The sequence below is a fragment of the Callithrix jacchus genome, chromosome 7 (assembly GCF_049354715.1).
Source record: "Callithrix jacchus isolate 240 chromosome 7, calJac240_pri, whole genome shotgun sequence".
Lineage (NCBI taxonomy): Eukaryota > Metazoa > Chordata > Mammalia > Primates > Cebidae > Callithrix > Callithrix jacchus.
In genome coordinates, this window is record NC_133508.1 from 152,187,889 (window position 1) to 152,212,816 (window position 24,928).

General features: G+C 45.3%; 1 long non-coding RNA gene across 1 annotated transcript; it reads right to left on the reverse strand.

Annotated features, from left to right (window-relative positions):
- Positions 1 to 1,043: 1,043 nt before the first annotated feature.
- Positions 1,044 to 17,734, reverse strand: LOC118143098 (uncharacterized). The gene is made up of 4 exons (XR_004727267.3): positions 17,541 to 17,734; positions 17,185 to 17,408; positions 16,517 to 16,659; positions 1,044 to 6,227 (listed from the first exon to the last, which is right to left on the reverse strand). It is a non-coding gene; the product is annotated as an uncharacterized LOC118143098 (long non-coding RNA).
- Positions 17,735 to 24,928: the final 7,194 nt, after the last annotated feature.

The following is a 24,928-nucleotide window of genomic DNA, read 5'->3' on the forward strand; positions in this document are numbered from 1 at the left end:
TCACTACTGGGTGTCTGCCCGGTGGAAAAGAAGTCGTTATGTGAAAAAGATACCTGCACACGCATGTTTACGGTAGCACAATTCACAATTGCCAAAATATGGAAGCAGCCCAAATGCCCTTCAGTCAGTGAGCAGATAGAAGTTATGAGAAAAAGCAATGAGATAATGGCATTCGCAACCATCTGGATGGAATTAGAGGCCGTTATTCGAAGTGGAGTAACTCAGGAATGGAAAACCAAACATCATATGTTCTCGCTCATAAGTGGGAGCCAAGCTATGAGGGTAAGAGGTAAAAGATACAATGGACTTCAGAGATTTGGGGGAAAGGGGGCGAAGGGGGTGAGGGTTAAAAGACTACACATTAGGTACAGTGCATACTGCTTGTGCGATGGGTGCCCCAAAATCTCACTAATCACCACTAAAGAACTTACCATGTAACCAAACACCACCTGTTCCCCAAAGACCTATGGAAATAAATAAAATTAAAATGCTACAAATGTAAAAAAAAAATTAGCATGGTGGCACATGCCTGTAGTCCCAGCTACTCCAGAGGCTGGGGTTGGAGCCTTGAGCCTGGGAGGCAGAGGCTGCAGTGAGCTGTGATCAAGCCACTGCACTCCAGCTTGGGTGACAGAGCGAGATCTTGACTCACAAAAAAAAGGTGAATAAAATGTGTGGTATACCAGATGGTGACACGTGTTAAAGAGAAAAATAAAGCAGGAGAATGTGGAGGGTGTGGTGATGAGCGCCCTGTGGTCCCAGCCACTTGGGAGGCTGAGGAGTGTAAAAAATATCTTTGTATTTCTCTTCAGTAAATACGTAGAAGTGAGATTCCTGGGTCCAGTCATAAGCACGTGCTTAACAAATGTTAAACCGAAGAAAGAACCTGTCAAATGGTTTGCCATTTCCTAACGGGTGGCCAAGAAAGCCCTCGATGACATGATGAATTTTGATTAAGGATCGGAAGGAGGTGAGTGAGCCTTGGCATGTCGGAGGAGAAAACGCAGTGATCTTTTTGTAATTCTCAAGCTTCTGACTGGCTACACAGGGTTTACATTTTTATTCTTATCAAGTATATTAGTTATCAGTTGCTATAGAACAAATGACTCCAAAACTTAGTGGCTTAAAACAACAAAATGTTGTCCCACAATGAGTCAGGAATCCAAGTGTAGCTTTCCTGTGTCCCTTTGGCTCAGGGTCTCTCACACAAGGTTGTCATGAAGGCATTGGATGGGACTGCAGTCATCCCCATGCTCAGCTGGAAGAGGATCTGCCTCCAAGATCACGCAGGTGGCTGTTGGCAGGCCTCAGGTCCTCACTGGCTGTTAGCCGAAGATACCAGTTTCTTGCAGCTTCGACCTCTCCACGGGGCAGCTGACGACAGAGAAACTCAGCAAGACAGAAGGCAGACTTTCAATCATCTAATCTTAGGAGCGATATCCATCCTTTTTGCCATATTAGATTTGATGGAAGCAACTCATTAGGTCCAGCCCACACTAAAGGGGAGGGGGCTACAGAAGGGTGTGAATTCCAGAAGGTGAGGATGGTTGAGGCCATTTTAAAAGTTGACCTTCTCCCCAAGAGTAGAACAGAGTCATGTGCATCCTTAATGTGCACCTGGATGATGTCCCCTTGTCAATTTTCCCCATAGCAGTGACAGCGGTCCTCACGAAATTTAAGCAAGTAACTAGAAGGTAAGGTGGACAAGGCAGGGACTTTCATCTGTTTTGTTCACTGCTCTGTTTCCAGTGCCTGGGACGTAAAAAGAGTCTCAGTGGATGTCACCAGAATAAGAGAGTGACTGAACAGCATTTGAATGTATGTAAAGATGAAGTCATCTCTAACACAGCAATAATAATATCTTCCACTTGGGGGGCTTATTATATCCTAGGCAATTTACAAATATCATTTGATCCTTACAAAGATCCCATGAGGTGGGTACTATCATTATCCTCATCTTACAGGGGAAGAAAACAAGGCTTGGCAAGACCAGGAACCTACACAAGATGACACAACAAATGGAAGAGCTGATTCAAGCCCACAGTTGTCTGACCCTGCAGCCCCCAGCAAGAAAGCAACCAAGACAGTGGCTCTCCACGCAGGCTGTGCACAGGAGCACCGCAGGACACGGGCCTCACCACCATAGCGTCATAGTCACCGTAAGACTATTTCTAAAACTGCTCCCTAGGAAATCCTAATGTACAGGCTTTGATAGGGATCCTGCCTCACACTTCAAGATCTAGTGACAAGTATGAATGCAGTGCCTACATCTACAGTAGTCTATATAATTTAGCAGAGGATGGCTTTAATCTCAACCTTTAGGCAAAACTGTGACATTTACCTTGGGGCTACCCAGAGGCTCTGCTGAGACTTGAGCAGCCCAGGTTTTTGCCCTGCTCACCCACACTCACCCACACTGTGTCTTGCTTCCTCAGAGTTCTGTGCTGTCCATTAGGGACAGTGAGAGGACAAGGCAGGGCTGTCCCCCACTCAGAGCTCTCAGCCCCATTGCTGCCACTGGCTGCAGGCTAATGGACAAATGAGGCTGCAGCTCCCGATCGGCCTCCCCTCCCTTCTCAGTGCAGCTGACAGCGGCATCACCCATCTGGAGTACCTGACTCCCAGTTTCCTCGCTCCTGCCACACTCAATTCCTTTCAGTCCCTGAACTTGTCATGCTCTCTCACATACTGGCTTAGCTCACGCTTGTGCCTCTTCCAAGAACACTGTTTCCCTCTGATCAGCTAGGTAAATCTTACTAATGCTCAGGTCTCAGTGTAAATGTCACTTCCTCCAGGAAGACTTCTCTAAGCAGGCACTTCCCTGCTCCACCAGTACCCAGGACTTCCTGTATGACAGTAGAACACCAGCTTGCTTTCATAATTACCTGCACTTCCACAGAGGCGCCCTGAGATCAGGAACCATGTCTGCTGGGTATCTGTTTGTAGCCTAGCATTACCTCCTCTCCTCAGGAAAGAGTTTACCAAATTTCCTTTTATTTCCGTTCAGCCATGTGGTTTGTGTGCGATTGATGCCAGTGTCCACCTCCATCTGCAGAGCTTAAGTTAATGGGCATACTCTACCTCCATTCTCCCTGTCACAGTGGCCCAGGGTTCACATGTGACTCAGGCCAGGCCAATCGGGCTGCACCTCAGGGCTCTGCCTGGAAAGATGAGCCCTGGACTCTTTCTCCCCTGCTGCACATGTTGGGATACTGGAAGAAACCTTGGCTTTCTAAGTAACCTGTGTCAGCATCAAAGGCAGAGCCCCCTGGCATGCTGCTAATGTTCTCCTCTCAGGTTAATATTGAAGCAGTGGAACTATCCTTTGGATCTGGCTATTATACCAGTTAACCCCATGCATTAAAGGAAAGTGTATTCAGTAAGTATGTTCAGTAACAACTCAGAGGCTCAACATCCTTATCAATGGAGGTGAGGGTTGGAGTGGTAGAGTCAGGCCTGCAACGAAGCCACCCAGAGCTAAGAAATGAAGAGAAAGGGCTGAGCGCGGTGGCTCACACCTGTAATCCCAGCACTTTGGGAGGCCAAGGCGGGGGGATCACGAGGTAAGGTGCTCAAGACCAGCCTGGCCAAGATGATGAAACCCTGGCTCTTCTAAAAATACAAAAATTAGCTGGGTGTGGTGGTAGGTGCCTGTAATCCCAGCTACTCAGGAGAGAATTGCTTGAACCTGGGAGGCGGAACCAGTGAGCTGAGATCACCTCACTGCACTCCAGCCTGGGTGACTTGAGTAAGACTCTGCCTCAAAAAAAAAGAAAAGAAAGAAAGAAAAAAGAAGAAATGGAGAGACAGAAATGGAGGCCTGGTCTCATTATTTGAGGCATTAGATCAAGCATTACCTGAAACTAGAGCTACCTCTAGATTTGTCAATTACACAGATCAATCAATTACCTTTATATTTAAATGAGATTGGGTTTGCTTTTTGTTGTTGTTACTTGCAATCAGGAAAACATCTTAATTTTAAATTCTGCCTTATTCACCATTGAATCCTCAGCCCTCAGCACAGTGCCTTGCACCTAACTGTGAGTAAATACAAGTTTCTTTAGGTAAGAAATCTGGGGACTAGCAACTCCAGCAGGGAGGGCAAAGTAAGCACCTGGTTCTTTCTAGGCAGTTGCTGTAATACTGGGTCTACTTCTTTCTCCCTGTTTCTAAACAAGACTGCATCAGAGATCCCTCTCTCAGCTCCCCTGGGTCCTGAAGACCCAGGAGCTCTTCTGTCTGGCTGCTGAGATGCAGTCCCTAACTCCTGGTCCTAATTACAGAATCTTCCGTAACCAGCTGCATTCAAGTCCTCGGCCCGCCACAGCAGCCATGGTAACTCGAGCCTGTTACGGACCACAGGGCCGCTCACACCACAGATTTAGGGCACTGTCTACTTGTTTTTTAAAAAATCTCGGCTGTGATTGGTTCTTCCACTCACACACTGGATACATTCTGTGCCCTCTCTTGTGTCCACAGTCTGATGTTATCACTGTTGTTGGAATAACAGAATTTGAGAAAGAAACGTGGAGGTCATTTAGTTCAACTCCACTTCCAGAGCAGGAGCCACCACTACTAGGTCTCTGACTGAGGTCTAGCCTGCTTTGGCTTGAATGCAAGCAGGAACCGGCTGCTCCATCCTTTGCAAGTCGGGCACATTGTCAGACAGCTCAGATTGTTAGAAAGTTCTTCCTGAAATTGAGCTGGAATCTGCTTCCTTGTCATTCCACCTAGTCCTGGATCTGCCATCTGGAGTCCCTGGCATCAGCCTGATCCCTCCCCCACATGGCAGCCATTGGGATATATGAGGACAGCTCACATGTCCCTAACGTCTGCTTGGCTCCAGGCAAAGAATCCCTTGTGCCCTTACCCAGTCCTCATGTGACTTGGTTTCTCGATATTGCACCAGCACATCGTCCTCTGAATGTGCTCCATTTGTGATTGTTCACCTCTCTGAAAATACGGTTCCTTGAAAGGATACCAACAGTCTAGATGTAGCCTGTCTGGCACCAAGCACAACAGAACCATCCTGTACCTGGTTCTGGGCTCACCACACCTGTTAATGACGATATGTAAATTTCCAGTGCCATTTTTACAGTCTTATCATACTTTTAGCTCTATGTAATCTTAGAGAAAACAAACCCCCTCCATTGGATTTTCCATAATTGAACATTTGATGTATGGAGCTCTATAGTGATTTCTCTTGAATTTTATCTTACAGGGTTTAGACTGCGCAGAATCACTAAAGTGATCCTATAATTTATCATATAAGTTGTGGCCATTTTAACACTGAAAGCAGGTGTTATTGTTACTATTAACAATTATTTTGAGACAATATTACACAACCAGGGCTTCCCAAACAAACCTACACCCAGGACCACTCTAAGCAAAGTGGTTAGAACCACAGGCTCCAGGTTGAAATCCCGGTGCTATCATTTACCAGTTCCTTACTTAATCTCTTGACATTTCTGTTTTCCCATCTCGGAAAGGGAGGTAACATTTCTACATTGTAGGATCATCATAAGTATTAAACAAGATCATGTTTGGAAAGCATTTAACCCAGAGCCTGGCTTACATTCAATGCTTAGGAAATATCACTTGTTATTTTTAACTTGTTGAAATCTTTTAAAATTTGACCAGCTATCCCTCACGGCATAGTGTCATTTTTAAATCTGAGAAGTACATCTTCCACAGCCTTGCCTGAGCTATTGCTTATATGACGTGTGTCAGCATCAAAACAGAGCCCTGCGCCATGCTGCTCGTGTTCCCCTTCCAGGCTGATGTTGAAGCATTGGCCACTATTCTTTGGATATGTTAAACCAGTTAACCCCGTGCATTAAAAGAAAGTATGTTTAGTAAGTAACAGCTCAGAGGCTTGACTGGTATACAGGTTGACGTTTCTCTTGCATGAAAGTATGGAGAGGCCTTACTCTGGCCGGAGTCCATCCTCCCACCATTAGCCAGGGACCCAGGCTGATGGCAGCTCTTCTGTCTTCAGCATGTGGCTTTCTGAGTGGCTCTGCTGGTCACCATTCTCACCAGTAGGAAGCAGGAGAAGAGTGTGGAGGAGCAAGTGGAGAAGATATATGCGCTGGCCTGATGGGGGCATGGATGACTTCTGCTCACAAGCCTGTGGGGAGAACGTAGACACAAAGGCGCGCCACAACATAGGGAAGGTGGGAAAGGCAGGGCAGCTTAACCACCGAGAGCCAGCTCCACTGCTGTTCCTACAGAAGAAGGAGAGATGAGATTTGGGTGGACAAATAGGAATTTCCATCTCTCCCATCCACCTAATGGATTATCATTCGGGCCTCATTTTCTATCTTGTCCCCGAGGAAGTAAGGTGAGACTCTATGAAATACTTTATGGATTCAAAGGCCTCCACCATTTTGCTCTGCGCTAGCAAAGAAAGAAAATCATTTCCAGGGCCTGATGAGGAGATGGCACATAGGCAGTCTGCACTCTGAGAAATGGTTTTACATTTAGGGCAGTGCAGTTCATTTAATTCTTCCATCAATCTGTGTGGGGAAGAAACAAAAAGAAGGTAGAAACATAGTGGAGTTTAAAAAATGAAATGAAATTCCAAGTATAAGAGCTTTATGGAAAAGTCAAGCAGAAAAGAAATTATACATAAAAATTAAAATAATCTTATGGATTGCTTAATATTTCTCTTTGAACACTCCTGAACTCCTTGAAATAAGATGTAGGGCTTGGATTTCTGACGCAAGTAACACAGGCATTATGGTCAGCTGTTAAACTCCAGGCTGCAGCTCTAAAAGTCAAGTGAAACACTGCAGATAAGCAACCTCATTCATTCTTTCAACAACTATGTAGAGAGAGGCTTCTCAGTGCCATGTAGCATGCGGGCAGGGAATGAAGAAATAAACAAGCTGTGAGCCCTACTCTTGAAGGTCTTTCAGACTCAAAGATTCCTAGTTGCAAATATCAGAGACCATGTCTGGCTACTTTACATAGAAAGCAAATTTACTAAAGAATATTGGTTAGGTCACCAAATCTCTGGGAAGTTATGGATCAAGGAATAATACCTCAAAACGCTTTGCAGAATAGTCTAGAAGAGACAATGCTGGCCCCCCTTTCAGCACAGACACACAGCTTGAACTGGCGCCCCTGCCAGTGTGGGACCTTGGATGCTCTCATGAGGATCTTCTGAGACTGAGGCAGATACGAGCCACCTTAGCCAGAATATACTCCTCCCAGTTCGCGCTGCTTTGCAGTGCTAGCTTCTGATTCAGAGTCCTTCTGAGGCAGCTGTGCCTTAGCTGCTAGGGAGGTGGGGAGGTGAGTACCTGCCTTCTAAGTTAGGATGTGGGGATTTGTAAAACAGAATTCCCCAAACATAGGGAAGATGTGAAAAGGTCCTGGAGAGACACGTCATGGGGCTCCAGCGCTTCTGCCTCTTAGTCCAGCCAAGGCAGGGACAGCCACTCCTCCAGCCTATCTGAACAGTACCCCATCTGGCCAGCTGAGGACATGCTGGACCATCCCGCCCCCTGCGAACTCATCAAGGGAAAGACTAAGTCAGAGGAGTCCCTCTCTGACCTTACAGGTTCCCTCCTCTCCCTGCAGCTGGATCTTGGGCCCTCACTTTTGGATGAGGTGCTGAATGTCATGGACAAAATAAGTAAGAGGATACCAACTTTTTTCCTTTGGGGTAAAAGGTACAAAAAACAAACTAGCCGCAGTTGAAGAGAAGGGCTTCCGGAGCTGTATTTGCAGTTTTGTGATGGGTTTTCTAAAATAATATTCTTACAAAGTATTTTTTTTACCTGTTACGCCCTGTTTGCAGAAACGATTTAGAAAAAACAACAAAACAAAACCTGTTTTGGCAAAAAGAGGAAGTGAGTCAGCCAGAGCCCATTTTCAGCAGGCCTTGGTGACGTTCGGCTCATGTATTGTTTGCAGACACACGAGCAATCTGGCTCGGCCAGGACTGACACCAGCCATGAAGCGCTGGGCGATTCACGTTAAGGAACTTTATAGAACTTTACAGCACTCCGACATTTTCTGAGCAAGAGAAAGTCAAAATTTATTTAACACCTAAGCCTTTTTTCTAGATTCTTTTCTGTATATTGCTTGGGCTCCCCATAGCGAATTCTCCAGGGTTAAAACTTTTTCGTTGTCATGTTTGAACTTTTTGGGTTTGGGGGATTTCCTGCAGTTCTTATGTCTCCCTATATATTATATCTATATTGCAAAATTTTGACTGTCAGCTACATGTTGGTAAGACACAGGCAAAGAATCGCTGTAACTAAGTTATTTTTAAAGTTAATATTTATTTTTACATGCCTTTGGCTTTAAAAAAAGAGAAGAAAAGGTCCCAGGTGGGCAAAAAATTGGTAAGTGTCCATGAAGAGGTGAAAAATCACATGCAAATGCATATATTAATGTGGAATATGGGCTTTATGAACTTCATGAACAGAGGTGTGGAAATACAGAGGACAGAGAAATAAAACCTGACTGAGCAGGTCAGAGAAGACTTCACCAAGGCAGTCTCCACCTGTCCCACCCACCGAATGCGTTCGCATTCAGCCCACGTTTTCTATCTTCTTCTCTGGGTCATAAAGGATGCCTAAGAACTTTCTAGGGAAAGTTTCTGAGGATGGGCCCTGCACACAGAGGAAAAGCGTGTGAAAAGGCATGAGAGTGGGAAAGACCTGGTAGGTCTGCGGAGAGGCTCCATGTTGTAAAGGCAAAGGCCACACGTCAGCAGAGAGGCGCAGATGGGCTGAGAGTGACAAGTCAACATCAGGTCACAAAAGGCTTTTATGGTCATCGGATGTCATTGAAGGATGGGAGTAATGTGACCTATTTGTTTTTAAGAGACTACCTGGTGCTACGCAGAGGGTGGACTGGATAGGAAAGAAAATGAAGATGGAGACAAAGTCCAGAGGCTGGTCTGAAAGACCAACTGATAATGACACAAACCTGAATTAAGGAAATGGCAGCAGGAAGGAAGGGAAAGCTGGGTCTGAGAAATGGCTCTGTCCACTAGGAAACTCAAACTATGGGTCTGGAAGAGAGTTGGGGATCATTAGCTTTTAGATGGTAGTTGGTACAATGAGAGAGGCCACAGAGAGTGAACAGAAGATGGCTGGGAACCCTTACAGTTAAGCCTTAGGAAGCCCAAGTCAGGTTCCCAATCCCAGCAGCAACCAAAGGCAGGATGTGTCCAGGCCATAAAGCACGACAGTGGGTACTGGGGTAAGAGGGCAGAGATCCTGACTCAGGCTCCCTGGAGCTCACTGCTGTGTTCAAGCACGTAGATAGCATTGTAGTTTTTTGGCTACCTGCTTTGATTTTTTTCCTTCTCACTGCAATGGAGCATGATTCCCTTTTGGGAAATCCCCTCTCACCCATTCTGTGCAGTCTTGGAGGTGTCAATCAGTGTGACCTGTCGGCACCTGGCTAAGAGGTGAGCATAGGGCCCAAGAGCATTCAGATTCTCTTCAAAGACTTCTTCTTCTGAGCTGAGTGAAGCAAGGCTGGAAAGAAGAGTTTGGAGTTGGTGCAACCCAGTAGCACCCCCTGAGGAGCACCCCCTCTAAGGAGACCATCCCCTAATTCCTGCCCCATGGAATCCTGAGCTGCCCTAGCTCAATTTTTCTTTAAGTCTGGTTTCTAGCTTTCCCTTCTGCTCTGTGAACTCTGTGAGACTCTTACACTGAATTTTATTTTTCTGCTTAAGTGAGTCAGAATCTGTGGTTTGCAGTCGAACAACCCCAACTGACTCACAGAGTGTCAGGCATTTAAGCCAACTACGTGAAAGGAGCCTTCCAAACCAACCTCCCAACAGGCGCAAAGCATTGGTGAAAGAGGAATGGAGCTGTCATGCCTACTGGAACAGGGGTCATTCTAGCTGTGCCTTTTTCTTCACTGTCACAAGACCCTGAACGGGTCCCTTCCCTTCTCCAGGCCTCAGCGCTCTCATCTGCAAATCACAGTGCTGGGTTGGATGATACTTGGTGTCCAGTGGTGTGCCGGTAGACTGCTTCTGTTTTGAAAGAGCATTGTGCTGGTTTTTAAGCTACTTGGTCAAAAATTCTGCTTCCTCAAAACATAGAGAATTAATGAACACCTCAAGCTTTTTATTTTTCTCTTTAATGATGCCTGCACTATCTGAATATTCTAGTGTTCTCTCTTTTCTTTGGTGTATAATCATGCACAACCTTTTTATTTCTTTAAGGTGGGAGTATATTTTTATTACCTAAATGCCGTACTATGAAGATCAAAGTCTTAAGTGTGTTTGCGCAGCTCAAAAATAAAATATATTAAGAGGGGAAAACACTGTTCTAAATGCAAGGCATGCTTAAAGCAAGTTTTACTTTTGGTTGTATTTTCTTGTATATTATGAATATTTATTTAACTTGTTGCCATTTGAAGTAAAAAATGTCCAAAATGTGTGCTCAACAATAATCACTAAAATGTTTGCAGCAAAAAAAAAAAAAAGCAAAAGCCTTGGTTATTAGTGTTTGATAATTTCTGTGGCATAAATATTCCTCCTGTGGCTAGCTTTCAAGCTATTAACCAGCTTTCTAATTTCCTGAAATTTTTACTTTGCAATCAGGCATAGGCCAGTTCTGGTACATCACCATTGGTGTCCCTTCTAGGGCTGCCTTCTGGTCTATACCTCTCTACACCAGGAAGCTGGAAGACTAAGTCTTTGACTCTTGTTGGAAAGAAAGCATCTAGGGTGGCATTTCTCAAACTCCGTGGCAGGGAACTTGTTAAAATGCAAATGTCCACAGACTACTATTGGGCACTCTGAATTAGCACAGGGGTGGAAGAGTTCCAAGAAATATGCACCATTAACACACTCCCCAGATGATTCTGATGCAGGAAGTGTGAGGGCCAGACTTTGAGAGACACAGGCTTGGAAAGCAGAAGGTAAAACAGGGTGAGAGTGGTGGTGGGAAATGAAGGGAGGCCAGGGGAGAGAGGATTATGGAGGAAACGATGACCCAGAGCAGACACAACTGGGAAGCAAAGGGGAGGGAGGCAGGAGATACTCTCAGCTTGATATCCAGACTCAGAGTGCTCTGCAGAACACCATGTACCAGAGGGCTTTAATAAGAGATGATGATGATGATGATGGTGATGGTGATGGTGATGAAGCAGGGCAGTAGGCTTTGTTAACCAGCATTACAGGGCTGGTAGGAAGTAGAGCCATCTGGTGCATATTTGGTACATTACAGAATCCATTTTATTTTCACTCGTGCTGCTCAGCCAAATTTATATCTGTTTCTGGCTGCAGAACTTGCCTGGTATTAGACTAAGCCCTAAGCTCTGAGCAGGAAGAATCCCATGCCAAGGACGTGATCAGTTTTTGCCGATCCTGGGGCAAGGCTGGATTTCTGAGCCTTCCTAGAATTTCAGCCCTTGTTCTAGAGGGTGGGAACCCAGGAAGGTTTCAAGTGAATGATTGAAAGCCCTGAAGGAATCTGTGCTCATATCACCAAACTATCTGTCTCCTCCTGCAGGAGAGGGCAGCAGTGACCCCAGCCTCCGTGTGAGGCCCTTCACATCCTCATTTCCATTCCTCTGTCGCTTCTGGGGGGCAAGGATCTTGTTCATCTCTTCAGGCCAGGGCCTGTTCTGTGCCTCTCAGTGGATGGAAGAATGAGGCAGGCAGGTGATGGTAATGTACAGGGATTAGGAAACCTCATTAGGGCTGGCCGGGCTAAGACAGATACAGATAGAAGAAGAGGGATTGCCCAGAAGGGGGTGGCTGAATATTAGGGGGTGCTGAATATTAGGGGTCAAACCTGAAATTTGCCCTTCTTGAGAAGGAAAACAAATCTGCCTAAAGGTACACAATAAATTAATAACAATAATATATTTTTTAAAAGACTGACTAATGCTCCTCCCTACCTCTGTCACTCCCCCACCCAAAAGAAAACAAGAAAACTTTCAGGAAAGTTGGGGAAGGGGAGGTACGTGCTGCTCGAGAGGTTCTTAGGAGAGCGTTTGTTGTCTCTTCCTAGTCTTTGGCCTTTTTCCAGTCCCAACTGTTCAAAGGCACCGGGGCAGAATTTGTCTTCCCAGGGCTGGAACACAGGATATCGCTAAGATTCCTCTAGATTCCGGAGTGATGCTGCGAGCTGCACGCACCTGCTCTGACTTTTCCCATTTAAAATTCCTCATCAGAAACCCTTCCTTCCACTCTGACGTCCCAGACGTCGCTCTTGGATCTTCCACCCTGCTTGCCTTGCATTCCTACCACTCAGCTCAGACAGATGAAATGCACGATAAAACCTCTCAGTCCATGGAGCAGGGACCTTGTCTTTGTGTCTCATACAGTGCATGTACACCTGCAGTGCTTTGTAAATAATAAATGGCCACAATAAAGAAGCTGCTTCTTTGGGGTCAGGGGTGTGTGTTTGCAGAAAAACAGTTCCCCCGACGCCTCCTCCCACCAGGTCTAGCTCTGCCTGGCACAGCTGTCACTGGAGTCTGAGGATGCAGTGCACAGAGATTTCCAAAGGGACATGTGACCTGAAAACGTAGGGTTCCAAACAGAATAAAAGGCACAGTGCCAGGATTTCTTGGCCAGGGGAGGTCAGAGAGCAGCCTGCCGACATACTATGTACTCGAAAAATAAATGTAGCATGGAAATGCAAGATGTCATTATTATTACTTCAAGTTGTATTGTTCTGCTTAATCCGGCCTTTACAAATTACAACAGCACAGGCTTTTTAAGCCAAGTATATAACAATAATGTACTATTGAAAGAGAGATTGGCTGGTAATAACAGGTATTATTACTCTAATAATAACGTGCCAATTTCATACAAAGGAGAGAGACCTCTTTCCAGCTGGGTGAGCAAGCTGAAATAGACAAGGGCGTTTCATTAGGGTGACTGTGGAAGGGCAAGGACACGATGACAACATGGTCACTCACTAGGATGACCCCATTACTGATACTGCGAACAAGTGGAGTAAGACTCTCGACTAGCCCGCAGTTTTGCTGCAGGAAACAGCAGTTCATGTTTTTGAAAGCATGCTGCTAAAATCTTTCCTCTGTGTTTCCTGTTGCAGGGCACTATCAGAGCCACAGAAAGTTCTAGAACAATGAGCTCATCCATCAGGTATATTGGGGGCCTTCGTAAGAATAGTAGCTGCCATTTATTGAAGCCTTGCTATGTGCCAGGCACTGTGCATCACTCCATTTACTCCTCTCCACCTTCCCTATGAAGCGAATCCTGTTATCCTCCGTTTTATACATGAGAGACCTCAGGCTCAGGGTCGGTGGCCCAGGGTTCTAGCTAGGATCGAAACATAGACTGAATCTGGGGCCCAAGATCGTTACCACTGTGATCTGCTCTCTCTACCGCCACTTGGCAATGTTTCAGTGGTTGAAATAACTGAGTATCAGTAACTCAGATTTGACATCTCTAGGCTAAAGGGAACACTTTTCAAGCATCTGAGCTGATGGAAGGACAGAGTGGCAGGAATCACACCAATGCACAGGTGCTCAGAGAGGCACCTGGACTTGGCTGCGGACAGCCTCTCCGGTGGAGTCTGCAGCAGAGTTGCTTTCTGAACGATGTTTCTCGAGGCAGGTATTAAAAATAGCCGTAATTTCTGAGACTACTCTGGCTAGTCGGGAGAGGAGAGTGACTCTGAAAGAGGGGTGGGAATGGAGAAACTACTGCGGCATAAAAGTTTGACTACAGATAATTTGTAAAGTTGATGATCACCCTGGCTCAGACTTGCTCTTTCTAATTAGCAGAGCTGGATGGTGGTAGCTCCTTCAGCCCTCTGAGACTTCATTTTTAAAATCTCTTTATCTTTAAATGAGGGATGTGGAGGAAAATTAGAAGGATGGGTGTTTCGAGGTTCCTATTGTCGAGCTCTGACCATCTGCCCTGGACTCGATTTATTCCAGATTGTCAGTTCCATGAGCCATCTTAATGAGCAAGCAGGGGAAAGGTCTCAGTCCAAGCATTGCTCTGGCCTAAAGTGATTGCCCATGAACGACTCACTAATTTTTAATTAATGCTCTGATCCATCCCAGACCCCTGGCTTGTGCATATTCTGCCCCTTCCCCCCACCCTTCACAAGCAGGAAGAAAGACATCTGGGCTGCTTCGGTGCCTGTTGAGACAGGAAAAGGAGCCAGGGTTAGTGCACATCCCTTTCATTTTCAGGGAAGTCACAGAACCACATGTTTTTTAAAGCTCAAGGGTGGAGGGCTGGGATCGGGGAGAGGCTGAGGGGGAAGGGATGCATGTATGTGATGGGGGCTATGGATGTGGAGGTAATGATGTGGCAAGTGTGTCCATGTGCAATATGGTGTGTGTGATGTCATGTGAGCATGCTATGTAGGTCAAGTGTGTGATGGTGTCTGTGTGTGTGTATGTGTGTTGTGCTCTGTGTGATGTGGTAGGTGTTGCTGTGTAGGTCGAGTGTGTTTTGTGAGTATGGTGTGTGTGTGCATGTGCAGTGTGGTGTGGTCTGAGTGTAAGGGGGGTGTGTGTGTATATGTGGTATGGTGTGTGACTTACAAATGAGCTTATGTGTTGTGCAGGTCGAGCGTGTTGTGTGTGTATGGTGAGTGCATGCACAGTGGGTCTGGGTTCTATGGATGAGCATGTGTCTGTTGTGTAGTGTGTGTGCGTGTGCAGTCTGGTGTGGTGTGTGATGTGAGTGTGGGGGAATGAATGTGGTGGTAGTGATGGTGGGGTGTGTGTGTGTGTGTGTGTGTGTGCATGTGCATGTGTGAAAAGAGGCAGAACAAGAATGAAAGCATCTCTAACACAATAAGCTGCTTGAAAAGGGGATTTTTCTATCCCTAGAAATTTGCCAGAATATCTTTCTTTTCTGGCTAAAACCTCTACTCAGAAGGTCTCTGATGCTCTTGTTTAAAAAGGACAGGATGGGTTTCAACCAAATAAAATGAGTGTTAAAGATACTTTGGGAAAAAGCATTTTTACAAATTCAGTGCTAATGATGCAGTAGTTTCAGTTTCCTTCCATTGAGTGAGAAGGAAAATTAATTTTGAAACCAGTGGAGGCTCAGGTCCTGTGCAGCAAGATAAAGAAGACAATAGCACGCAGCCCCTTTGTAGATTCGTCCCTGCTCCCCTCACAGCTCCTGTTTCCAGTTCACAGATGGGGTGAAATCCTCTCTTTGTGGAATACTGAAAAGGACTTTTGGTCTCCAGGGTTTGCCATTCCAAACAGTAGGGACTGAAGTCACCCTGATATGGAGGTGCCATCTAGGGGCAAGAAGGGGCCGGAGGAGGCTCCTGAAGAACAAGGAAAGGAGTCATCCAGCCAAAGGATTTTGTCACAGTCCTTCATGTACGCTTTCAGGAGCTGGGGTCCTTGTGCAGGGGAGCGTCATAGAAGGGCTCAGCCCAGACAACTCCAGCAGCTTCAAAAACATTTCCACTGAGAGGCTTTTCTTCAAGCCAAGCTCCCTGGCAGAGCAGCATTCCAGAGAAATGCAAATTGAGTAAACACATGGAAAAAAGTTTACATTCACAAGTCATCATGGAAATGAAAAACAAAAAAATTGACACTGAATTGGTGAAGTTTTTTTAAATGGTTATGTTGGGGCGCTCTCACGCTGCTGGGAGAAGTACACATTAGAATAACCTTTCTGGGAGGGAGTTTGGCAACACTTATCAAGAGCCTTAAAAGTGTTTCTACCCTTTGGCTCAGTAATTCAATTTCTAGGAGTTTATTTAAAAAAAAAAACAACTCATCAGAGTGTAAAGATTTCTGTAAGGAGATGTCCATGGCAGGGTTAGTTATAAATGTGAAAAACTGGTATTAACTTTGTAATCAAAATAGAAAAGTCGAAAATAAATGTACTGTCTACATAATGAAATGCTATGCTGAAAATCATATTTTTGGACATGGGAAAATAGGCAAATACAATGTAAAGTTAAAAAGGAAATATGTTTAGAAGTATATAATGTATATTTATAGAAAAAGGGGCTGAAAGGATATACATCAAACTTAATAGCTGTTTCCTTCGAGGAAATAACATTAAGTGATTTTTTAATTTAAGCTTTTCTGCATTTTTCCATAATTTTCTATACTGGGAAATAAATATGATAATGATAATAATAAAAACGACATATATAATTTTTAAAATAAGCCTGAGGGGAGATATGGTGGCCATGCCTGTAATCCAAGCACTTTGGGAGGCCAACACAGAAGGATTGTTTTGAGGCCAGGAGTTCGAGATCAGCCTGTGCAACACAGCTGAGACCCCATTACTACAAAAAAAAAAAAAAATTAAAATTAGCTGGGCGTGGTGGTGCATGCCTATAGTCCTAGCTATCCAGGAGGCCGAGGTAGGAGGATCATTTGAGTCTAGGAGTTTGAGGAGGCAGTGAGCTATAACCACACCACTGCACTTCAGCCTGGATGACACAGTGAGATCCTTTCTCTAAAAATAAACAAATAGATCAATAAAACATTCCTGTGAGCAACAACGACAAAGGCAGTAGAAGAATCCCTTTCAATTAGAGGGGAAGGCACTCACATTTTTAAGTACTTCCTCCTGTGTTACAGGCTTTGAACTTGCGTTATATTATTTCATGCTCACAATAGCCTTGGGGAAGATGTCTCTTCTCATAGCTCCAATGCCTTTCCCCTCCTCTCACTTTCAGCCCATGGTCTTGCTTCCTATTCCATTGAGAAAACGAAAGCAATAAGAAGACATCTTTCATACTCTCCCACTATTGCTTCTTCCTCCAACCTGCGTCTGTGCTCACGGATTTGGCTTCCCTGCTGTTGTTATAGATGACTCACCTGTGCTCCTCTCTAAAGCCAGCCTCTGCACTCGGGCTGCAAGTCCAGTCTCCTTTCACCTACTCAACATTTCTCCACGAGTCTTCTCTCTCTGTCTCACATCCATTTCCCTAGCTATTGGATCATCCCATCGGCTTATTAACATGCTGTAATATTGCCCACATTAAAAAAAATTCTCTCTTGACTGATGGCCCCTTCCACCTACACTTCCTCCTTTCTACACCCACTTTTGCAACAAAACTCAAAAGGATTGTCTGTCTTCACTGATTCCATTTCCTCCCGTTTTCTTTAAGCCTCCGTGCTCAGCAGTCACCCTACCCTGGTCCATGAAATTGTTCTCATCAAGCTCATCGCTGACCTCCATGTTACTAACCCAAACCGTCAATGATTAGTCCTTACCTTGCTCAACCTCTCAGCAGCCTTTGATGCAGCTGAAAAAACTGACGCTTCTTAAAACGGTTCCTTCACTTGACTCTCAGTAGTCTATGCAACCCTGGTTTCCTGCCATTCAGTTGCTGTCTCCTTTTGCTGATTATATAACCTTCTCTAATCCCCGGGGTTCCATTCTCTGCTCTCTTTTCCTCTGCAAATATGAATCTCTCCCTTGAACTTCAGATATATAGCTAAATTCGAAATGGGTAGAGAGACAGATACCATATCAAACTTAATCAAAATCAAACTTCCTATCGTCTTTCCGGGACACATGTTCCCACCACTGCCTCCCTCATATCAGTTAGCGGCAGTGGTATTCTTACCATTGTTCAGGTCGAAACCTTAGTATCACCCTTGAGGAATATTTCCCTTTCACTCTGCATCTCATCTATTATCAAATGTTGTCTCTTCCTCCTTCATAATACATCCAAAAACCAGCCACTTCTCACCACCTCCACTGCTACCATCCTAGTTCAGGCCGCCATCATCTGTCTCCTGGATTTTTTTCTTCCAAACTGGTCCCTTTAATTCCAGCCTTGACTCTCTACATTTATTCTCAACCCAGTAACCAGGGCAACCTGCTAAAATACAAATCAGATAATGTCACTCCTTCCCGTGTTACTCAGAATAAAAGCCTATGTCTTTCCAAAAGCCCATAAGGACCTGTGTAACCTGGGTCTCTGTTTCTATCTCCAACCTCATCCTACTTCTCTCTGCCTTCCCACTCTGCTCTTTCCATAGTGACATCCTGGCTAAATAAGAGCAGACCAGTTACGTTCTACCTCGGATATGTGTTTGGGTGCTCTCCCTTATCCCCAGATTTTCGAGCAAATGTCACCTTCTCAATGAGACTTTCCCTGATCATCCTATTTAAAATTGCTTTTTGTGGCCGAGCACAGTGGCCCACACCTGTAATCCCAACACTTTGGGAGGCCGAGGTAGGTGGATCATGATATTAGGAGTTTGAGACCAGCCTGGCCAACATGGTGAAACCCCATCTCTACTAAAAATGCAAAAATTAGCTGGGCGTGGTAGTGGGCTCCTGTAATCCCAGCTACCCGGGAGGCTGAGACAGGAGGACTGCTTGAACCCGGGAGACAGAGGTTGCAGTGAATCGAGACCACATCATTGCAGTCCAGCCTGGGTAACAGACCAAGACTCCGACTCAAAAAAAATTTCTTTTTGCCCATGTCCCCTTTCCTTGCCGCTCTGTCTCTATGACACTTGCCATCATCTGCTACGCTATGTCGCACACTTTTCCTTTGCTGTCTAGAGTGCAAACTCCATGAGGCAGGGTCTTTGTCTGCCTTGTTCACCGTTACACCCCCAAAACCTGGATCAGTGCCTGGCCTAAAACAGGAACTCAGTGAACATTTGGAGAATGAATGAATGAATGAATGAATGAATGAACTAGCAGTGATTAAAAAAGACTCAACACCCTACTCAGTGCTTTAAAAATATGCCACTAATTACAGGCACAGAAAGAAAATTGGCCGTGAGCATTTCTTTTCTGTACCCATTAGAACTTCTAATGAGATTGCACGGTTGTTATTATTTCAAAAGCAACAGCTTTCCAGTGTTTAACAATGTGCTAAATGCTTTTGCTGTTTGTTTCCATTCCTTTTTCCCTAATGGGTAAGGGGATTCGATGGCTGATTCCCCAACTCTAATCACCACCGGGAGGCTGGCTTTCCCTATGGCACTTGGCTTCTCCCCTTCTCAGATTCAGCCAGCACTTAGTTCATAAAAAATTTGAGCACCTACTGTGTACTGGGTGTAGGGTTCTCTCTTTGAATCATAAGTCTATTGTGCACCACAAAATATCAACCAAATGTTGGTGCCACTGTCCCAGTTACCTCCCGCCAAGGAAATTTTGTGGCCAGTGTCCCCAGTGCTAAAGCATGCCCTATCTCTGCCAGAAGATCTTTGATGCCACATGGGGCAATATGGTGTTTCCCAGCCTCTTCTACAGAACTCTGTGTCAGTGTCAAAACATTCTATGCCCGCCTCACATGATAGTGGTTACTTCCCTCATGATGGAGGCTACGGCTGGGGCTTACTGTGCCTTTGGATTCACAGACTCCTTATGATAACCAAAACTGCCCATCCACAGGCCCTGAAACGCTGATGTCACTGAAAAGTGCATTGTTCTTAGAGCTCAAAGACCCGATGGCACTCTTGGTTCTGCCACCTATTGGCTGTGCCTCCTGAGGAAAGCTACTGCATCTTCAGAGGTAGTCTCCCTTTCTGTAAAATGGAAATGTGAAAGCCACCTGTGCTAAGGTTGCTGTGAGGATTAACTGAGACTCGTGTGAAGGGGCTCATACACACTGGCAAGGATGAAGTGTTAGTGAACTCAGTCTTCAGCCTCTCAACGCTCACCTGCGCAGTTGCTGCCATTGAAGCACCTCTTCACCTCTTTGGCCTATCTCTAGCTTGCTGTGGTTTTCTCCATCTAATTTCTCTTTATTTTGCAAGCTCATTAAACATATGCTGAGAATAAATGTACTATTAGGCTGTGAATTTCTGCAGGGCAGTAACAGAGTCCTCCTCCGTTCTACTGCCCCAGAAAAAATCTGCCATCAGCACTGGGCCCAGAGCCCACCTGCTTCAAAGGAGCCCCAGTGGCCTGGGGTCCAAGGGAGCCCCCACCTGACTGACTGAGAGCGTCCCAGAGAGGATCTGAGAGCGAGGTTCCCCTTTCAGGTCACAGACGAAGAGAAATTTTTCCTTTTGCTTCTCCAAGCAGGCTCACTTCCTCACTGAACACTTTTGCCAGCTGCTTTCAATCCTAATATTTTGGCAGCCAAACAGCATGCTGTTCTGCAAAGGAGCTGGGAAACTGCTAACGATCCGATATGAACAGCCTCCCAGCTCTCCTGGGCTCCTGCTCAGAACCCCAGGTTGACAGTGGGACACCAGGCTTCTCAGCACACTGCTTTTTGCTCCAACCAGAGAAGCCCCTGGGCCGCATGCTTTACAGCCCCATCCCCATATCACCAACTCTAGGTATGGAGGGAAACCTGGGCACCTCTGTCTCTCAGGATCTGCTGTTCAACTCTGGTACAGCACAACACAGAACCTTAAACACCCTCTCTCGGAAATGACACCATTCCAGCCTGAGGACAATGCTTCTCCACCTCTCTTATGTCCTTGAAACAAAAGGTGACTGCATCTGAGTGTTGAGAGTTGTGGGTTGTGGTGTTTCTAGTGTGGGAGACGGACATTATTTCAGAATATGTGTCAGTTGGGGAAGGGGAAGTGACTGATCAGCAGAAGCACTTGGGTGAAAGAAAAGACAAATACATTAACATGTCAAATTCTTCCTCTCACACGGCCAAGAGTGCACTCAACTCTTACAAAATTCAATCAACATCGTACGTCCATTTTCTTGCTTTTCTTCACGTTCCCATTTGTGATTCTGGAGTTATCCAAACACTAGTGTAGAATCCACAACAGTTTATATGGCAGTTAAGGAACCTTTTGTAATATTAAACAGTTTATAAAACCGTTGTGTGTGTGTGTGTGTGAGGTGTGTGCGTGCGTGTGTGTGTGACTGACTGTATGTGTGAGGTGTGTGTGCGTGTGTGACTGTGAATGTGTGTATGTGTGAGTTGTGTGCATGTGTGTGTGTGACTGTGACTGTGTGTATGTGTGTGTGTGTGAGGTGTGTGTGCGACTGTGAATGTGTGTGTGTGAGGTGTGTGCATGTGTGTGTGTGTGTGTGTGCATATGTGTGTGTGTGTGTAGCTGGGGTTTCTCAACCTTAACACTGCTGGCATTTTAGACTGGTTACTTCATTGTCGAGGGCTGCCCTAGAATGTCTAGCAGCAACACTGGTTCCCACTCACTAGATGCCAGTAGCAAGTGTGTCAACAAAAGATGTCCCCAGACGATGCCCCTGGGAAGCAAAACCAACCCAGCTGAGAACCACTAGACATAGACATGTTAAATGCATGAAAAGTGATGTTGCTTCTCACACTGGCAATGACAAGGATCTCACACATCAGAATTTTATTTAGTTTCGTTTAAATAATTTTGATTAAAAATGTTCACATCCATTAATCATAAAGGTATGGCCCTCTTAATTTTAATAGGCATATTTTAATACAAAGAAAATTCTTTTTTTGAAAACATGAAAAATGTACATTCAAATAGTTTACCTTTAGTTTAATCTACACTTTATGATAAAAATATGTTAAAACTTTAGATGTTTTAAATACAAAACTCCAGATCATGACCATCAATAGAACACAGATGACATGAATATCTTGATTATACAGCAACATAATTTTATGATTTTGTTAAAATAAAAACATGAAAACTAAAATGTGTGGGTGAAGATGTCGTAGTTTATGAACTATGTGTGTATTTATTTCATTACCCACGCCAACATCATTGGCCCATCAACCGAACGCCAAGACATGTGTAAGAATGATTTAATTCAGTCATCTTGGATATTGGGCTCAATTTTGGTCATACAGGAACTGTACTTTTGTACATAATATGCTTTCTGCTGAGGCATGTTTGTCAAAGGAGGAAGCTAGAATATATTTTATCACATAGTTTATCCTCTTGGTTTATCATATATGGTCTTTGGGTCTTTGCTTGTCTTTTGCCAGGGGCCTGGCATGCATGAGGACAGGTCTCATCCACTTGACCTCAGGCCTCAGCCCAAGGCCTAAAATGGGACTGCGCAGGCACTGAGCCCAGGATGGGCTGCGGGTGGGGGGCAAAGGGAGGGTGGGGCTGGTCGATCAACCACAGGCCTGAGTGGCAGGCGGGCCCTGGGCAAAATGGTGATTATTCCCTCACTGGGGGCTTCCCTAGCCCATCTTAGATTCCAGGTTCCTCATGCCCTATCCCAGTCAAGCCTCAGAATTCCATCCCGAAGTACAACCTGACCCATATACCGTTTATTCATTCAAGAAGTATTTATGGAGGACTCAAGATGGTGCTGTGAGAACAACCCAGGATTGGAGCTCTCGTTGAATCCGCAAACGGTGAGTCGGAGTTGCATTTCCAGACTGATCTTTGTTGCCCACAGAACGGGGAAACTCCCAAGTATAAAAAAGACACGGGACGCCAGGCAGTAGGTCTGCCTGGTGAAGCAGGCAGCCGGGGTGGCAGCGGCCGGCCCTACCCAGCAATCCCCACAGGGCGCGCTTGTCCGGGTGCACTGTTGAACCGGCAACCTGAGACTTGAGAGGGCTGGACTTGAGACTGAACGAGACTTGGACAGTAGGCCAGCCCAGGGGATTGCAGGGACAGATCGTTTGGGACACCCAGTGGGACGAACAAAACCGCGATTTCAAACTATCCCAAGCAGACGGTCCGAGACGCTCTGTGGGGGAGGGGCGTCCACCACTACCGAGGCAACCCGCCCCAACTGAGATACACGCCCACTGCTGACGCAGCCTGCTGTTGCCGAGGCAACCCTCTACAACGAAGAGACTCCGCCGCAGGGCGTGGCGGAGACCACAGCAGAGCCTGCAGAAACAGGGCGAATCACACAACAGCAGGGCGGAGACTCGGCAGCCAAACAGTGGCTAGTCTGCCTTCTAGCTGGGCAGGACACCTCATCGGACATCGAAAAATAAAGCCCGAACCCCCCAACACAGAGCATTTGAGAAAAAAAGGGTTTTTTTTATGAGCTCTGTTGCCGCAGAATCAAACATAGCAGCCTAACAGCCCTGAATGAACAACAGAGCTCACAGCTCAGCAATTGAGCTCCAAAAAAGTACAGACTGTCTCCTCAAGCAGCTCCCTGACCCCTCTATATCCAAAAGACTGACATTTGGCAGGCATCATCCTGGGACAAAGATAGCAGAAAAAGAAACGGGTAGCATCCCTCACTGTGCCACAGCTGCTAGAGATGCACCCCAGACAAGCAGGGCCTGGAGTGGACCTCAGCAGTCGTACAGTGAAGGGGCTAGGCTGGTAGAAGGAAAACCAAGTAACAGAAATACCTCATCATCAACAATCTGGGTGTCCACTCAGAGACCCAATCGAAAAGTCAGCAACTACGCAGAGGACAAGCGGATACCCACAAAGATGGGAAGAAACCAGCGAAAAAAGGAGGAAAACACCCGAAACCAGAACACCTCGCCTCCTAGAAAGGACCAAAACTCCTCACCAGCAAGGGAGCAAAGCTGGACGGAGAATGACTGTGACGAAATGACGGAATTAGACTTCAGAAGGTGGATAATGAGAAACTTTAGTGAGCTAAAAGAACATGTATTAAATCAATGCAAAGAAACTAAGGAACTTAAAAAAAGATATGAGAAAATGATAACAAGAATGGATAACTTAGAGAGGAATATGAATGAATTAAAGGGGCTGAAAAACACAATACGAGAACTTCGCGAAGCATGCACAAGTTTCAATAGCCGAATTGACCAAGCAGAAGAAAGAATATCTGAAGTCGAAGACCAACTCAATGAAATTAAATGAGAAACCAAGATTAGAGAAAAAAGCGCAAAAAGGAATGAACAAAGTCTCCAAGAAATGTGGGACTATGTGAAACGACCTAATCTACGTTTGATAGGTGTACCAGAAGGGGACGAAGAGAATGAATCCAAGCTGGAAAATACTCTTCAGGACATCATCCAGGAAAATTTCCCCCACCTAGCAAGACAAGCCAACACTCAATTGCAGGAAATACAGAGAACACCACAAAGATATTCTGCAAGAAGAGCAACCCCAAGGCACATAATCGTCAGATTCAACAAGGTTGAAATAAAGGAGAAAATACTAAGGGCAGCCAGAGAGAAAGGTCGAGTTACCCACAAAGGGAAGCCCATCAGACTCACAGCAGATCTCTCGGCAGAAACACTACAAGCCAGAAGAGAGTGGGGGCCAATATTCAACATTCTTAAAGAAAAGAACTTTCAACCCAGAATTTCATATCCAGCCAAACTGAGCTTCAGAAGTGAAGGAAAAATAAAATCCTTTGTGAACAAGCAAGTACTCAGAGATTTTGTCACCACCAGGCCTGCTTTACAAGAGCTCCTAAAAGAGGCACTACACATAGAAAGGAACAACCAGTACCAGCCATTCCAAAATCACACACAAGAGACAAAGTTAAAGAGCATCAACATAATGAAGATTCTACAACAACTAACGGGCAAAACATCCACTTAGCATCAAAATGGCAGTATCAAATTCACACATAACAATACTAACCCTGAATGTAAATGGACTAAATGCACCAATCAAAAGACACAGACTGGCAAATTGGATAAAAATTCAAAACCCATCAGTGTGCTGTATCCAGGAAACCCATCTCACATGCAAGGATACACAAAGGCTCAAAATAAAGGGATGGAGGAAGATTTACCAAGCAAATGGAGAGCAAAAAAAAGCAGGAGTTGCAATTCTCATCTCTGATAAAATAGACTTTAAAGCAACAAAGATCAAAAGAGACAAAGAAGGCCATTACATACTGGTAAAAGGATCGATAAAACAAGAAGAGCTAACGATCCTAAACATATATGGACCCAATGCAGGAGCACCCAGATACATAAGGCAAGTTCTTAATGACTTACAAAGAGACTTAGACTCCCACACAATAATAGTGGGAGACTTTAACACTCCACTGTCAATATTAGACAGATCAACCAGACAGAAAATCAACAAGGATATCCAGGGCTTGAACTCAGACCTGGAGCAAGCAAACCTGATAGACATTTACAGAACTCTCCACCCCAAA